Source organism: Tupaia chinensis, unplaced genomic scaffold, assembly GCF_000334495.1.
Source record: "Tupaia chinensis unplaced genomic scaffold, TupChi_1.0 Scaffold000251_1, whole genome shotgun sequence".
In the NCBI taxonomy this organism is placed as follows: domain Eukaryota; kingdom Metazoa; phylum Chordata; class Mammalia; order Scandentia; family Tupaiidae; genus Tupaia; species Tupaia belangeri.
Window position 1 is genome coordinate 2224353 of NW_006159731.1, and position 18536 is coordinate 2242888.

An 18536-nucleotide genomic window follows, 5' to 3' on the forward strand; every position below is an offset into this window, starting at 1 on the left:
TTTTTTTTTTTTTTGAGAGTTTTTTGCTATAGGGCGCGGGCACTCACCAGAGAGACAGACAGACAGACAGACAGACAGAAAGTGAGAAGTCACACCTCAGGGGGGATGGCCATGCCAAAATCCCTTCTCTTCCTTTCTCCTCTCAGGATCTTGGGCATGCATGCATATGCACCCGGCGTGAGCCACTGGGTCCAGGACTCAAACTGTAGTCGACCACATCAGAGTCCAGTGACATAGCCATTATGCTAACTGCTGGTCCCTTATTTTTTATTTTTTAGATTTATGCCGTAGGGCATGTGCACAGAGATGGAGAGAGGGGAAGAAATCACCCCTGCACCCAGGGGGCATGGCCAGACCACAATCCCTTCTCCTCAATTCTCCTTTCAGATTCTGGGTATGTATGCACATATATCCAGCATAACTTTCAAGGCTCCAGCTCCACAACTTGAACCGTGGCCGGCCATGTGGGAATCTAGCACCTTAACTACTATAACACCTATTGGCCCCAGCTTGGTTTTAAGAAATATAAGGGGATGGAAATTACTAAACAAATAAATAGATTCAAAGTGTAAACTGATCAAGAAAAGAAGAGGGAAATTTTAGCTATAAAAGGGTTCTTTGAGGGCCAGGTGGTGGTGCAGTGTTAACACAACTGGATACACATGGGAAGGTCCTAGGTTTGCATCCCAAGGCCTCACTGAGCACCCTGAGCATGTGCACATGTGTCCATGGGCTGGCTGAGGGTGGGTCACAGCATGAAAATTCCTTTGGGAGAGCTTATCTTCAGCTCTCTTTCTCTCTCTCTCAATAAATACATACTTTTTTAAAAAGAGCTCTCTGAATAGAAGGCAAACAAGTTTTCTTTTATAATACATTATGTTGCTTGTATTAGGCCCCAGACTAGATACTTAAATCAGGAGACAGTATGACAAAGGAGAAGTGTGAAATGATCTGGAGAATGAAACAAACACAGCTTTACTGACCATATTCACATCCCTTTGTGGAGTAAGTCTTGGGGACTCTCTGCCTTGTATCCCTATCGTACATGCCAGACTGACTACTTAACTCTGTCAGTCTCTAAACATATCTAGTATGTACCGGGGTGGGGGGCAGTAGACCCCCATGGTAAAATGAGGACGATTCCAGTCATGAACAGTCAGTAGGTTCATCATAGGACAGACGTAAAAACAAATATCATTACAACAGTGAGAAACACAGGAGTGAGAAAAACACAGGGATGTTCAGGGAGGCATTTAACTTTGCCTGGGAAGTTTAGAGAAGTCTATTCAAAGAGTAAACATTTGAGCTGAATCCTAAAGAATGAGTAGACAGACATACACCAGCAGAATAGGCAGTGAAAGACACCTAAATATAAAGAATGTGCAAAGTCTGGAAGGTCGACGAGAATAAAACTTAAAGAAGATGTACAGTCTAAAATCTGGAGAGAAGGAAGTCTCCTCCAAGAACAGCAGGTACTTGAACATACCTGCTGCATTAGGCAGGGAAGAGACCACGAAGGCGGGCATTTGTTCCATTTACTAAATCCCCATTGTTAAATTCTGTGGTCAATCATCAGAATGTAAATTCCACAAAGGCAGTGATCTTGTCTTTTTTGATTGCTCTGAAATCCACATAGCTTAATCCAACAGTCAATTCCCAGACCTCATTTTACTTATCTCATCTTAGTATCACTGGACACAACTGATCACTCTCTCCTCGATGTTCTATCTTCTCTTGGCTTCCAGGCAGTGGTGTGCTGGTAAATGTCTAACAGGTTCTCCAAGAAAAATGTTTAAACTCTGATTTGTTGCATTTGTTGATTTCTGTAGTGTAAACACTCCCACCATGGCCAATTTCAAGCTACCAGTATGACATCACTATTCCACCATATAGATAAAATAGACATAAATAACCTAAAGAACATAGATATTAATAAAATAGTAAAATCATTAAGGAGTGATGATTTTCAACTACTACTTTTGTTTCTAATATAATTTATCTGAAGTTTATATAATTTAAATGTTAATAATGGCTGTCCTTAGCACCCAGCTCAGTAAATTTCTGAACCTTTACCATCATCCCTTGGGAGCTGATACAAGCAGACTCTTATGCCATTGCTTTCAGGGCATCACACTCTTCTGGTTTTCCTCCTACATCACTGGTGTGGTGTTTTTTTGTTTTTGTTTTTTGTTTTTTTGCTATAGGGCACATGCATTCGCCAGAAAGACAGAGAGACAGAAAGCAAGAAACCACTCCACAGGGGGATAGCCATGCTGCAATCCCTTCTCCTCCATTCTCCTCTCTGGATCTTGGGCACACACGCACACGTGCCTGGCATGAGTTTAAGCCACCGGGTCCAGGACTCGAACCGCAGTCAACTACATGGTCACATCCTTGGATTTTTAGGTTTGTGTTTCGTCTTTTTTTTTTTTTTTTTTTTTTTGTCACCTTTACTTAGGTCTCCTCTTCTCTATGACCTCTTTGTATTAGAGTGTCGAAAGGTTTAAATAGAAGGAGATAAAAGGATGAATGAAGGAGAGGAAAGGAAGAAAAAAAGAGAAAACAAAATCTACAAATGACCTTTTAAAGTATATTTGATGGTATTTTGAAAAATAAAAATTGACTCTTGAATTAGTAGCTACATAATCTTCTTAATTAGGTGGCATCTAGTGCTGTGCTGTCTCATGTCATAGCCACCAGCTACAGGTGACTACTGAGCAACAAAGAACGGCAATTCTAAACCAAGATGTGTTGTACTTCTAATACATATTTTAAAGATTTAGTACAAAAAGAAAAAAATTCTCATTGATAATTATTATAATGCTTTTAATAATGAAGTGATAACATTTTGGGTTCAATGAAATATAATTAATCTGACCATTTTCGGTTTTTGAAACAAGGCTCACTTTGTATTTCTATTAGACTATGGCGCTCTAGATTGAATCCAGACTCTTCTCACCTTTTACCAACAAAGCTCTTCAGCTAAACATCTTTTATATTCTCAAGGTCTATAATATTCACATTATTTTAATTGTACCTTCCACACTTTATCTGTATTTTAAACCTAAAATTTAAACATCAATAAACAACATTTACATTCTTGTTATATAATCAATAATTGCAGTGGAACTAGTCTTTTGCACTTGTAGGAAAAGAAATGTAATCCCTTAAACTGTAATGCTGGATTGCCTGTATTTCAATAATAAATGTCAATTATGTTTCCTAAATTCTAATGATTCCTCAAAATTATGCCACATCTAAGTCTTTCTACTATCTAGTGTAGCTTCTTATTTTTCCCAAAGTTTTTTTAATTTCTATTTTCTTCTGACATACAGAGCCTATACCTTTGTCTAAAATCATCCCAATTCTTCATCATACATCTTGTTGAAGTGAATCCGTTTTCTAGTTGAAGAGTCTCCCTCAGAGTCAGCTGCAGTGAGGTTTTGGGCAACAGGAGACCGTATTTATCAAGAAGAGTGTGGGGAAAGAGAGAGCAGGGAAGACACAGTTCTCTTGCAAGAGGCTGATCTCAAGCTTATGCACCCTATGGCAAATAATAAATAAATAGAAAATAAGCTGAACTCTGAAACAGAGGCTACACAGAAAGAAAACACTGGTTATGTGCATGACTAAGGTAAGTATGTTCATTTGTCCTCTCAGAATGAAGAGTGGGCCTGGGGACCAGCAGATGGTATAATGGTTACATCACTGAAGTCACACGTAGTCGACAGTGGTTTGAGTCCTGAACCCAGCGACTTAAAAGTTGTCCTGGGTGTGTGCGTGTGCGTGTGCATGCCCAAAATCCTAAGAGGAGAATGGGGGAGAAGGGATTGCAGCATGGCCATTGCCCCTGAGGAGTGATTTCTCGCTTTCTGTCTATCTCTGTCTCTCTGGCAAGCACATGCGCCCTATAGCAAAAATCTCTCTTAAATACAACAACAAAAAAAGAGTGGGCCTGAACACAAACCAGGTGCAGAAGTGCATACCTGTGGTCACAGCTACTTGGGAGGCTACAGCATGGCGAGACTCTGTCAGAAAAAGAACTAAAAAGCAGGATAGTGGTATAGTAGTAACGTAATGTTCTAAAAGGCTGACTGGCATGGGAAGGTTCCAGGTTCACATCTGGGGGCCTCCCTGAATGCACCTGGCATGAGTATGCCCATCGTCCAGGACTGGCTGAAGCTGGGGTGGGGGTGGGGGGCGGATCATGGGAACTCTCTTGGGAGTGTCTGTCTCTCGCACTCATGGAAAAAAGAAATAAACTTTAGGGACCAGCAGATGGCATAATAATTACGTCACTGGACTCCCATGTAGTCAACCGTGGTTCAAGTCCTGGACCCAGTGGCCTAAAACTCAAGCTGAGTGTGTGTGCATACATTCCCAATCCTGAGAAGAGAATGGAGAAGGGATTGAGGTGTGGCCATCTCCCCTGGGGAGTGATTTCTTGCTTTGTCTCTCTATCTCTCTCTGTCTCTCAGGCAAATACATATGCCCATAAGCCCTATAGCAAAAAATCTCTCAAAATAAAGAAAAGAAAGAAAGAAAGAAAGAAAGAAAGAAAGAAAGAAAGAAAGAAACTTTAAAACAAAAACTATTTCTCCCTCTCATTAAAAAAAAAAAAATAGGGTGGGGAGTGCTTGAACAAAGACACATTTGTAAATGTATCTTTTCACTCATTCACTTGACAGCCTCTGTCCCTCCACTAACATGAAGAAATATGTATCTGCTATGTGACAGGATCTAAGAAAGAGCTAAGAGAAGAATGTCCTAGAGATCAGATCCTGGAGAGCATAAGGAGGGCTGAGTGACATCTAGAGTCCTACAAAGCTCAGAGAAAACACTTTTATTTTCAGATGCTCAGTGTAGGAAAACCCTGTGGTATATTCCTGCAGTTCTTACCTGAAAGCTTCAGCTCTTTGATATTATCTCAAGAGAACAAAACTCAGGAAACCAGCAGTTAGCGTAATGGCTATGTCGCTGGAGTCCCACGTAGTCAACCGTGGTTCGTGTCCCAGACCTGGTGGCTTAAAACTCACGCTGGGCACATATGCGTGCGTGCCCAAGATCCCAAGAGGAGAATGGAGGAGAAGGGACTGCGGCGTGACCATCCCCTCTGGGGGGTGATTTCTCGCTTTCTGTCTCTATGTCTCTCTCTGTCTGTCTGGTGAGTGCAGGCGCCCTGTAGCGAAAACCTCTCCAAAAAAAAAAAGAGAACAAAACTGCAAAGAACTAATCATCAAAGACTATTTTCCTGGCACAGCTCAAATGAAGGTTGCACATATGTTACTGAAATTTTAAACTCTAGACCCTACTCTCTTCCTGTTTTAATGATTATAGCAGGAGTTAATTATATAGCAATCTCCAAATTATAATTACAGCTCTGTTTATAAGGATAACTGGCAGTCGTTCTTATCCACACTCTTCATCTGAACCACAAAACACTGAAAAGAATTTAAGTTATGATTCTATATTACCAAGAATGAAGCACAATTAGTACCAATTGAGATGCATAAAAGGGAAGTTCATTTGTATCATTTATAACATTGCATACAATGGATGCTTTTATGGCACTGGGCTTAATTCTTGCACTTACCCCCAGCTGAAAAAGGCCAGTTGAGGTGGATAACCAAAAAGGAAGTTGGAATTACTGAATGTTTAACAATTAAAATATCCTTGAAATATGTTTGCAATCATGTAAACAAATACCCTAATGGATAACACTCCTTTAGATTAATAAATTCTGATTTACTTTCAAAAAATAAATCTCTAAATTGTATAGTTATGTCTTCTATGATTTTCACTTCCAACTCTAGACCTTCAAGAAATCATCCCATTTCCAGGGCTTGGGAGCTTAACAGACTAATCACAGAATGTGGCTGTGGTTCCAACAATCTCAAGGGAAAACTGCAATAAAATGCTAAAACTTCTGTGCTCACAACTGCACTTAAGAAGAGCAATGATGTGAATAAGACACTTTAGAGTGTGGTTTCTAAAATCTCCTTCCCTGAGTTATAATTGAATAGTGCATCAACTTTTCAAGGCATATTCACAAGTAGACTCCATTATATTACCATGCTGAGCACTAATGTATATCACTTTCTGGAAATTCTACAAGCTTTTCAAGTATTTACCTCATTAGTTAATCTTCAAAATGTTTCTTTAAGACCTGTGAGTGGAAAATAGGACTTGCATTTTCACAAAAGTAAGTGTTGCTCACAAATATCAAATGGTTTTCCTACATAACTAAAAAGAAACCCTGATGAACCAATGGACATAACAAACAGCAACTTGTTTCTTATTTCCTTGTTCTATTACCAGTTGAAAATCAGTTAATTTGCTCCAGAACTTTGCTACTCTAGTGGGAGCCATGAGAAGCCACATGCACATTACTGGGAGCTTGTTTAGAGAAGCAGATGCTCAGACTTTGCTGGACCTGTGTCTCAGTTCAGTTTTCCCTCTGCCAAGTCCTGCTTCTCCCACCCTCTCTTTCACAGCCATCAGTAAAGATGTTATACCCCAAAGTTCAAAATTAAAGCAACCGCGGGAAATTTCCACAATATAAGAGGAAGTCTGCCATATTTCTATGCAACTTACCATTTGGCAGTATATTAGGCACTCCATAAACACTGTTTGAATAAATATGTTGGTCTCTGCATCTCGCAAATCTCACAGCAATCTTTCATATTCAGATTTATATATCTCCTATAGCCAAGTTTCCCAATTAAAAAAAAAACAACTTCCACTTTTGATCAACATAGAATTCTGCCTCACTACTGCGCATAGCGATAGCACCAAGTGATTCTAATTGGAAACCTCTTGACAAATTGAAGACAGTGTCCGCATTATGTATCCCAGGAAGCCAAGAAAACTTAGTCCAACATTTTTCTTGGTAACTTGTACTGGGAACATAACAGTGGTGTGGTGTGTTTTTGTTTTTGTTTTTTTGGATTTGATTAGGTTTTTTTTTTTTTTTCTTAATTTCCCAGAGGGCACATGTATTTGACAGGAAAACAGAGAAACAGAGAGGAGGAGGGAGATGGAGAAAGCACTTCCCAGTCCAATGGAGTTTGGTTATGCTGCAATCCCTTCTCCTCTATTTATCATCCTGTTGGAACTCTGGGTATGCAAACACATGCATCACGCATATTTTTCAAGCAACTGGGTCCCAGATTTGAACCATGGTCAGCCATATGAGATTCAGCTCTCTCAACCACTCGGCTGTGGGGCTAGCCCATGGGTTTGATTTTAAATTAATGAATTTTTGTTTTCATTCAGTCACTTTCGACCTTCCATCTCTTGTTTACTTGTTAAAGGGTATGCATTCTATATAATAGTGTCACCAACACTGCATATTTAGAGTGTCCTTAGACAGCACCTGGTTTACTGTCTTGCTATTTTGCTACTGTCATCCTAAAACTCCTTTTCTTTTTCTTTTTCTTTTTTTTTTTTTTTTTACAGAAGACCTCACATTTTCACTTTACATTAAGTTCTGCAAATTACATAGCCCATCCTATCTACAGGTCTGCTTTTTAGTTTTTGCTACAGGACACAAGTACTCATCAGAAAAAGACAGAAAGAAAGAAATCACCTCCTAGGGGGATGGCCACACTCCAACCCTTTTCTTCCATTATCCTCTGGAGGTTTGGGGCATGCGAGCATACATGCCCAATGTTTTTTAAGCCACTAGGTCCAAGACTCAAATCACACAGCCAGCCATGTAGGATCCAACTGCCTTAATCACCACACCACTGGCTAACCCAGGTTACATGACTTCTCTTAACTTAGAATGCAGTGGAAACAATGCTGTACCAGTTCCAAATCCAAATCCTAATAAATTCTAGCAGGTTCTTTTCTTGTATTCTTGGGAGTTCTGAACTGACATGTTAGAAATACAGCTATCTGCTGGATAGCTCCAATAGAAAGATACAGGGTCCAAGACTCAAATCATAATCAGCCTTGTGGGATCCAGTTGCCTTAATCACCACATCACCAGCTGGACTGAGATTTTTCTCTTCACAATTCGTTCAATAGGATTATTGTGAGAAGCTAACTTAATGTTCCAATTTTTTTTTCCCTCCCACTCCACTACAAGAAGTCAGGATCCTGGTTTTTTCTTTGACTCAGGAATATGAAGAAACTGGAAACATTTACATGAAGTCAATGACTCATCCAGTTTGGGGATAAAGCCCAAATGAATGAAGGGGTACCTCCAGGGGAAGAGTGCATTCAAGGCAGCAGAGGGTAAGAAAAAGAAAACCTCCTCTCTATGCCCAAATTGAGGGTAGATCAAGGATATGTAAGTTCCAACTGTTTGATGGCCTGTGGTTCTTTCGGTTGGTCATGCCCCAAGGAGAGTGACTATGAGGTACACCTAGATGGCCAGTCTTGGACACAGGAGCTCTCAGCCTTGCAAAGTCTACAATGGTGCAGCAGCAGCAAGGTCACTGATCCTGAAGGCACCGATCACAGAAGATGAGAGCACACATCCACCTCAGCAATAAACCACGTGGACAGTCTATTGGTAACTGAAGGGCCTCCCCAGTGCTTTGGTGGAGCTTATTACCCTGCAATCACAAGTCCGTGTGTCAGAGTGAAGGTGATTTAATGTCTGAGACCAAACATACAGCTATTTCAACATGACAGGGACTTTCAGATTTAAGTTGTGCTATTATTACTTGCAAGAGTTATAGGATAGGATTTATACCCAAGCCCTTCTTCTAAATTGTATATCATAGTTTATATTTTATAGTGGACAGCTTCTAAAATGTCTCCCAGTGATCTTGCCTCCCATTATTCATGCTCTTATGTAAAACCCTCTTATAAAAGTGGGTTGGCACTAGTGACTCACTTCTAACAAGTAGGGAACAGCAGAAGGGATTGTCTCTTCTAAGCATAGGCTGAGACTGTCATGTCCTCACACTCTCTCTTGCCCTCTCAGTATGTGAAACCTGCTGCCATGTTGTAAACTGCACTATGGAGAAGCACATACGGCAGGAAACACAAGGCAGCCTTTAATCAATAGCTCATGAGAAACTGAGACCCTTACCCCAACAACCCACAGAAACTGGATTTTGCCAACAACCACTTGAGTGAGCAGATCCTTTACTAGTCAATTCCTGAGATCCTAGCCAACACCTTAACTGTGGTCTTGTAAGAGATGTAGAATAGTGGACCCAGCTAAGCCATGTCAAGGTTCTTAAGTCATGGAAAGACTGAGATGATAAATGTTTCATGCCATTCAATTTTGGGGTAATTTCCTATTACCCCAAACAAATTTCAAGAAAGTAGAAAACAAAGAGAAGGTGTTAATATACATCTATACATGTTATCTGTATCTAGATAGTGGTTCATTTTTTTTTTATTAAGAATTGTTTTACCCTTAAGCCAGCAGATGACATGGTGGTTAGGGTGCTGAATTCCCACAAGGCTGATCATAGTTCAAGTCCCAGACCTGACAGCTTACCTTCTCATTTCATTCTTTATTTCTCCTTTTCTTGAGTGCATATGCCCTATAGCAACTTCTTTAAAAATGATAAATAAAATTAAACAATTCTAAAGAGAGTAGATTTTAGTTCACTTCAATTATTATTATTATTTTTTTTTAATTTGATCAGAGAGAGAGAGGTAAAGTGGAAAATCAAGTTTCCAGGTCCAGAACTCACACCACAGTCAGCCATGCAAGAGTCCAGTGCCTTTAACCAACATGCCACCTGCTGGCTCCCAGCCTGGTTCTTTTTTTTTTTTTTTTATTAAGATTTTACTTAACTTTTTTTTAATTTGACCAGACAGGGAAGGGGTGAGAGAGAGAGGGAGAGTGAGAAAGCAACCCACCAGGTCTCAAACTTGAACCATGGTTGGCCATGTGGGAGTCCAGCTCCCTTAACCACCACACTATCTGCCAAACCCCAAGGCAGGTTCTTAAGCAGGGGTGCTCATAAGAATAATTAAAGCTAAGGGGAGTGCCAGAAGAGAATATTATATAGAAAGGTAAAGTGGGGAAACAAAAAAGAAGTTAAAGCCACAGTCCATTTCAGGGAGGCCAATGCCTGGGCTTCTGGTTCAGTCCATGGCAAATGAGTCTGCTGGGCCACTGTCCCAGGATTTGGTCTCCAAATCCTTTTGCTATAAAAGGGCTCTAGCTTGCCACATTCCATCTGTATCCCCTCAGGATCCTTAAATTTCCTGCTCTTACCTACTATTTGAATTTGGTTTTCAAATTGCACTGAAGGCTAATGACAGTGCAGAGGGCCATTCTGTGATGCTACTAGAATCTTAACCCTAGTCCTATTCCTGGCTAGATAGGCTTGACATTGAATTTTAGGGAAATGTTTCAGGTGGATACTGCAAAAGGCCATGTAATATTCTATGGTTTAATTAGTTTGTTCACTCCAGCAGAGCTAATAAGACAGCTCACGGCAATTGTGACACTGTTCTGACACAGAAGTGAAATAACCCACTTCACATGTGAAGTCTCCTCATGGCTCTCTTCACTTATATCCATGAGCTGGCTAAATGAACGAAGTTTCATTTTCACTCATGTCACTTGTTTCCCAAAATTCCTAAGGCAAGACTTCAAGCCACTCTTGGAAATGTCTGGCTTGATTAGAGGTTACAATAGCCCCCCGGAAAAGGTAAATATCAATGACAGGGGAAAAAAGACATAAGATCAGATGATCAGATAGATTATTTAGGCTACAGTAACCTTTACAGAACAAGAGACTTCTGAAGGAAGAAAGAAAGCAAGCAAGAAAGCAAGCAAGCAAGTAAGAAAGAGAGAAAGAGAGAGAGAGAGACAGACAGAAAGAAAGAAAGAAGAAAGGAACTTAATTCATAAAAGGCTGATTTTGGTCTTGGGAAGCTCACCAGAACATCTAAAATGGAGATGCCAAAGGCATACACCATCAAACTCAAGATATGATGTAGACAATAGTTATGAATAATATGTAAAAGGGTATTGTATCTCATAAAATGTAAGACTTTTTTTTTTTTTTTTTTTAGGTTTTTGCTATAGAGTGTGTGCATTCACCAGAGGGAGAAATAAAGAGGGAAGTGAGAAATCATCCACGGGGGGAGGGGGGAGGCCATCCTGCAATCCCTTCTCCTCCATTCTCCTTTTGGGATTGTGGGCATACACACACATGTGCATGAGTCTCAAGCCAGTGGGCCCACGACTCGAATGGGCTCTTATTCTGTAAAGGTCAATGTAGCCTAAAAAAAAGTCAATCTGATCTTATGTCAGATAGATTAATTAATCCAATGCCTTAATTACTAATTAATCCAATGCCTTAATTCCTACGCTACCTGCTGGCCCCCCAAAATCAAAGACTTTTTGATGCTGGTACTTTCTTGATCTTTCCCTTGTCCAGGGAAGCTTTTCATACAATTATATGAGGTGCTAATTAATGTTCCAATTTTTCCCCTTCTTCTTCACTACAAGATGGCAGGAGTTATTTGATTAACTTGGGAATATGCAGAAATTTGAAACATCTACATGAAGTCAAAGACTCTCTGAGTTCTGGGGAAAAGTCCAGATTAATGAAGAGGTACCTCCAGACATGGAAAGAGGGGAGTGCATTCAAGGGTAGCAAAAGGTAAGAAGAAAACCCCCATCCATCCCCAGATTGGGGATAGACCAAGGATTTGTAGGTTCCAATTGTTCAGTGCTTGTGGCCCTTTCAGCGGTCATGCCTCGAAGAGAATGACTACAAGGTACAACTAAGTGGCCAGCTCTTGGGCACAGGCACTCTCAGACTTGGGAAAGACCTCCTGACCTAGGATGGCACAGCAGCAGCAAGGCCACCGATCCTGTTGCACTACTGTTACCTGACTGACAGCAATCATAGGGCATTAGTTATAAAATGTGTCCTGCTTCCAGAAAAATTAATACGTGGATAAATGTGCATCCTAGAATAGGTAAGAGTCATTTTTGGGCCTTGACAACAGAAGAGACTTCCTACTCGAAGAGTCCAGCTCCTAACCAGAAAACCTATGTGATTTTTCAGGCCTTTACCTGGAGCAACTCATGAGGTAAAGCTGCTCTCTCCACATCAGACATCAGGCACTTCCAGTCTCTGGAAGTTCATGCAATTCCTAGCTGGCCATACTCTTATACATAGGGTATCTGAATTCTGGACGAGGTGCCTCGTTTCCTTATCAGGAAAATCTGAAGACAGTTTTCTCCATTTTGACTCAGTACTCGACACTTTTCCACATCTAGCCCTCGCTCTTCTTTCTCATCAGCCCCCCCTCCACCCCAAGTTCAAGTCTTTTGTTTGAGACATAACAGTGACTTGTAACAGTGAGATGGACCCCCATGTCTGTGCTGATCCATCCTCAATAAGTGAGTCATTCCACGGGAGGGATGGAACTGGAGAGTGGGTGTTTTCTCAGTTTAGACTCTTGCTTCTACTGCAGTAAGAGATTTAGAACTTGGCTGTCATTTTCATTTTGACTTGTCCTTTAATACACTACTCCAACAACACCTGGAAGCTCAGTTCTCTCTCTCCAGCTTAGCTGAGCTCCTGACATCACTCAGGTCAAGCAGAATGCAGTGCAGCAATTTGAACACAGAATATGGTAACAGTCAGAGGTTTTTAAAATATTAGCTGGGTTGTTTATATTTCTTATTTCCTGTGTACTCAAGCAAATGTGAGCAACTGCTACTCATTAAATACTGTGTTAAATGTGCTAGAATATGATGAAACTTATTTATCAAATGGTAAACAATTCACTATATTGTAGATATGTATTTGGATGACAAAATATTTGAACTAGTGGGACCAGCAGGTGGCATGGTGGTTAAGGAGCTGGACACTCCCCCACATGGCCGACCACAGTTCAAGTCCTGGACCTGGTGGCGTGCTTTCTCACTTTCCCTCTCTCTTTCTCTGTGTGTGTCTAACTCTGGTCAAATTTAAATAAATAAATAAATGGATAAATAAATCATTTAAAAAATATTTGAACTAGTAAAATTTGGGTCATTAGAGGAAATGTATGGGCTCCACTTGGGGCCATTTGAAATGTAAGGATGAGGAATCCTTTACCTGTATGTGGTGGGCAGAGTCCCAAGGTGGTTCAGGACCACAAGCCTATTGAGAGAGCAAGAATTGGTACCCAAGGCTAGTCCTTTCAAATCATTTTTCCCCCTAGGCCTCTAGACTGTTGATGGAAGGAGCTGATCTGAAGATCTCTGAAATGCCTTTGGAGCTTTGCTCTCACTGTCCTGCCCATTTACATCTGGGATCCTTCTAACACTGGAAATCTTAGCAATTTGACTGCCACATTTCCAGTATTCTCTGCCAAATAAACTTATTCATTTTTTGCTATGTGAATAGTCTGTGAGATTTCCAAAAATGCCTCTGCTTCTCTTTTAATTATCAATTATTTTTAAAAGGATAACTTCTGATTTAATCATCTCACTCTCTTTTCACTAAATACAGTCAATAATAACTATGCAGTTGCTTCTATATTTTGTCTTGAAATTTCATTGGAAAGATCTTCATCACTCTTAAGTTCAACATTTTGCCAAATTGTTTGCTATGGTAAATACAGACAACTTTTTCTCAAATTTCTGATAAGATATTCCTCATTTTCCTCTGAAAATTCCTCAGAAAGGCTTTTCCTATTTTCTACCAGTATTCTGGTCACCACCATCTACTTCACACATACACTGTTCTTCTGATCCTCTACCAGAGTCTAGACTTCTCCTAGTCTTCCCCTCCAAATTCTTTTTTTTTAAAGAGGTTTTTGCCTTAGGGCTCCTGTGCTCCAGGTGAGGGGGAGGGAGAGACATAGAAAGTGAGAGGGAAAGGGAGAAATCACTCCCCAGTGTGGGATGGCCATGCCGCAGTCCCTTCTCCATTCTCCTTCCAGGACCTTGGGCACACACATGCACAAACCCAGTGTGAGTTTCAAGCCACTAGGTCGAGGACTGAAACACGGTTGGCCATGTAGGAGTCCAGCAACATGACAAATATGTCATATGCTGGCTCAACTCTTCCAAATTCTTTAAAACTTTATTATCTAGTTCCAAGGCTGATTTGCATACTTTCAAATACCTGTAGCAACACAGTCCTGCAATTTCTTAGTCCACTATTTTGTTGATAACAAAAATACCTGAGATTGAATGATTTATACAGAAATAGAGGTTTGACTCATTGTTCTGGTGGCTGCAAAATCCAAAGGTGTAGGGCTGGCATCAGGCTGACTTACTTCAAGCATAGCTAAAAGAAGAAGAGAGGACAGCAGGCATGGGCAGGGTGACCATGGTCTGTGTTCCATCAGCCTCTCTAATTTTCTCTCCTTATAAACCCACCAGGACTTAATACAGAGATCCCATCCTAATCACCCAATCATTAATCTCTTACTAAAAGTCCCACTTTTTAACATAATAACTGAATCAAGTTCTCACTCTTAATCTCATTACAACACACATCAATTTAGGAGGGATATATTTAAGCTATAGTAGCATTAGAGTATAAGATTCCTATTCCCAAATAATATATAGTCCTTTTTTCACATTTTGCAGATTAGGTTTTATAAATTAGGTATGTATGCCCCTATAACAATAGCTTCTTCTGCAGTGTGACATGGAACGAGAGTATAGTTATTATTAGAATTTCAAGGGGCCAGGAGGCGGTATGGTGGTTAAGGCACTGGACACTCCCACACGGCCCACAACAGTTCGAGTCCCAGACCTGGTGGCTTGGAACTGGATAATAAATGTTTAAAGAATTTGGAAAAGTAGAGCCAGCAGATGGCATATCTGTCACGTTGCTGGACTCCCATATGGCCAATCATGTTTTAGTCCTGGAGGTACTGGCTTGAAACTGTTCCATCAGTCTCTCTAATTTTCTAAGGTCCTGAAAGGAGAATGGAGAAGATGGGTCTCTCTCTCTTTCTCTTTCTCTCTTTCTCTCTCTCTCTCTCTCTCTCTCTCTCTCTCGTCAACTTAAAATGAATGAATGAATAAAATTAAATAAATAATTTTAAAAAACAGAATTTCAATCTCAATTGTTTTGACCACATTAATTTCTCTTGAACAACGATGTGCACTGGGCTCCTTAAGAGTTAAAAAGGCTGCTCACCCAGGACTTGAAAGATACAAGGCAATCTTTCTCTTACCGCTATAGGTTTTTAATGACAAAAGAACAATATAATGACTTGGCAACTTCAATATATTGGAGTATCTAAGTAGCACAAGGGAAAGGTGTCAAGAACAAACTTTGCAATTCCCATAGGCAACCTTAGAAGTAATTTCCTAAGAAAGAGAAGTCACTAAAAAATAGTTTTTAAAGGTTTTAAAGTCGTAAGTTCTGTAATATGAATGAAAGACAAAGTAATTTTATTACTTTATTCTAAGTTACATCTATTTTCTAAATATCAGGTAAGAAAATTGTAATAGATAAAGAAGAGCTTTCACCAAAGCACTTTAAGCCATCACAAAATAGATTATTAAGTTGTCATCTGTACTTCTATGGTCACCCTCCAACTGTTACAGTCCAGTAATATGATCTTAAATAAGACAACTTATTTAAGATCATATTACCAGGATACACAGATTCCTTGCCATTTGAAGGAGATCAGGAATTCTTTGTCCCGACTCAGTTTAGTACAGAAACCTATTGACTACCCTAGAGAATGCCCCATTTTCATTAGTATTGACATAGACTGCTAGCTGGTTCCCAGCTTCATGGGCACAAAGGCAAGGCTCCCTTACAATGAGATGTGGTTTAAGTTCCCAACAAAGGAATGTGAGAAGAGATATATAAGCCACTTCATTGCTTGACCCTTAAAAATCCTTCATAAGTCCATCTCGCATACACAGAGATGCTCCTACTTTCCTTGTCTCTGGCTTACTGAAGCATAAAAGACCTTGGAAGACATACAGCAAAGACTGCACAGTCACAGGATAGAAGGTGCCTGGATCTATAAATAATTATCAAGAAGGCCACCCACCTACTGGGAACATCCTCTTGGACAGTCAGATAAACAAAAACGTACTTCTATTTTCTGAAGCTACTAAAGTGCTGGGGTTTATAACAACAAGTGTCACCCTAAAGGTATGATCAGTGACCTAAAAGACTATAATTTAGCCTAAGGATAAACCATTCTCACGACTCTTGGTATCCCCACAGCGCAGTAGGATAGCACCACATCCTTTGATTTCATCTTTCTCATCCCCTTTTACCATTCTCAGTTGTACTGTTTCTAAGACTGTGAATAGGAATGAGCAAAAGAACAAAAGGCCAAAAGGCATATAGAAAAGCACCCAGCATGACTAATCATGAGGGAAATACAAATTAAAACTAAAGTAAATGGTTAGCATTAAGAACACCAGAATACAGGGCCAGCATGTGATGTGGTGGTTAAGGGCGCTGGACTCCCACATGGCAGACCACAGCTTGAGTCCCAGACTAGGCAGCTTGCTTTCTCACTTTCCCTTTCTCGTTCTGTCCCTCTCTGTCAAATTAAAATAAATAAAGTTAAATAATTCTTTGAAAAAAAAAGAACACTGGAACCAGAATACAAGCACACCAGAATACTAAGTGATGGTGACAATGTGGAGCAAATGCAACACTTTCATAATGCTAGTGACTATACTAAATCATACAGCCATCTCAGAAAACTATGGCTATTTCTAATAAAGTTAAACCTACCCTATTATCCAGCAACTCCACTCCTACATATATGCCCAAGAGAACTGAGTGTTTACGTTGACTAAAAGCTTCGTAAAAGAATATTCATGGGAGCTTTATTCAAAATAGTCAAAAACTAGAAACAATCCAAATGCCCATCAACATGATACTGGACAATTCATAGTATATTCAAATGACAGAATATACACAAGAATAAAAAGGTACAAACTACTGACATACAACATGGATGGATCTTACATTTGTTGAACAAAAGAAGCCAGACACAAAGGAGGGCATACTGCAGGGTTCCACTTACATGGAATTCAAGAACAGCAGAACCTCTTATATGGTGATAAAAATTAGAATAGTGGTTATCACTGGGCAAGAGAGTTGACTGGAAAGGGGCAAAAGGGAACTTGTATGACAGAAATAAATGTTTCCTACCTTGTTTGGGTGATAGTTAATACACAGATAAAACTTTTAGTTGTACACTTAATATTTGAGTATTTTGTTGTGTGCCGATTTTATTTGAAAGAAAAAAACCTACCTTGCCCAGGAACCAGATAGGGGGGCAGTAGTAACTCAATGTTTTTTAAGGCTGACCCATATGAGAAAGTTCCAGGTTCACATCCAACAATCTCCCTGACCTGGTGGACATGTACATGCCCTTCATCAGGGGCTGACTAAAGCTGGGGGTGGATTGCGTTATGAAGAGTCTGTTGAAGACATCTCTCTCTCACTCATGACAGAAATAAACTTAGAAAAAAAAATTTTTTTAACGTGCTCAAGATCAAATAATGAGATTCAAACTTTGCTCAATCTGTGTCAATTCAGTAAAGTAGGGCTCATTTTCTTAATAAATTATATATGCAGATGAGAAAACTGTAAGTCATCTGTTACTATTTACTTTAAATAAATGATTAGTATGATCCTCCATGCATATTTTACTCATAGTATCCATGCTATGACAAACTGCACTTACTTTGGCATTGATACATTCTAAATTCTACTCCAAATAATAGTACACTCTATCAACAGTAAATAAATTATAGGGACCAAAACTCCACCTTCTCAAATGAATATTAACCCAATAAACCACATCAGCTGAACAACATGTTAAGATGAAATTGTGAGCGCTCACATTACATTTAACTGGCAAGAACACAATGGGGAGTATTCTTAGCTGATCAGCATTGGTGGAGCAATGAAAATGACTTGATAGATATACAGTAAGAAGCCAAAATGGTCAATTAACAAACACCATCCATGCTGTTTGGTATCCCCGGGGAAAAGTAGAGTAGAGATTCAGCCACTGCAGTTAGAAATATGGTCACTGACTTCTCAAGACTAAAGTATTTAACACAGATAAGAGACTCTAATGCAATACCAGAAGCCCCCTACTCCCCCACACACACCCACGCCCATGATATCCTGCATTCTTACATAGGCCACTTTTTAAAGATATTCTGTGTAACGACATGGAGTATGCACCTTCATAAATGTAGGTGTGGGGGGGGTCCAGTTACTGTCTTTTACATAATCTGAAGCAGATCACTGATATACTAGGCATTACGTAAGTCTGCAAATAAAGCCAGTATTAAGTTCACTCCAGTTAGTTATGATGAAGCCTCACACTTACCTCGTTACACAGAAGCTTCTCCTCCTACACATAAAGGTCTTTGAATTACTAATACAAGTGTTTGATTTCTCCACAGTAAGCCTCCTCAAAATACTAAAAGCTCAAGTTAAAATAAATACATCAAGACTTTGGGATAAGTTTATATGTTCAGAAGGAGAAGAAAAGGTTTTTAATTCCTGAAAGGTGAAAAGAATCCCACAGGAATAGGAAATTGCAAATCCAGTAAAACATTAATTGACGGGGGAAAAACACACACACAC

At 39.8% G+C, this 18536-nt stretch overlaps 1 protein-coding gene across 6 annotated transcripts in view; it reads right to left on the reverse strand.

Annotated features, from left to right (window-relative positions):
* IL31RA (interleukin 31 receptor A) overlaps positions 1–18536 on the reverse strand; it is an 87843-nt gene that overhangs the window by 68537 nt on the left and 770 nt on the right. The gene's annotated exons all lie outside the window — the stretch shown is intronic.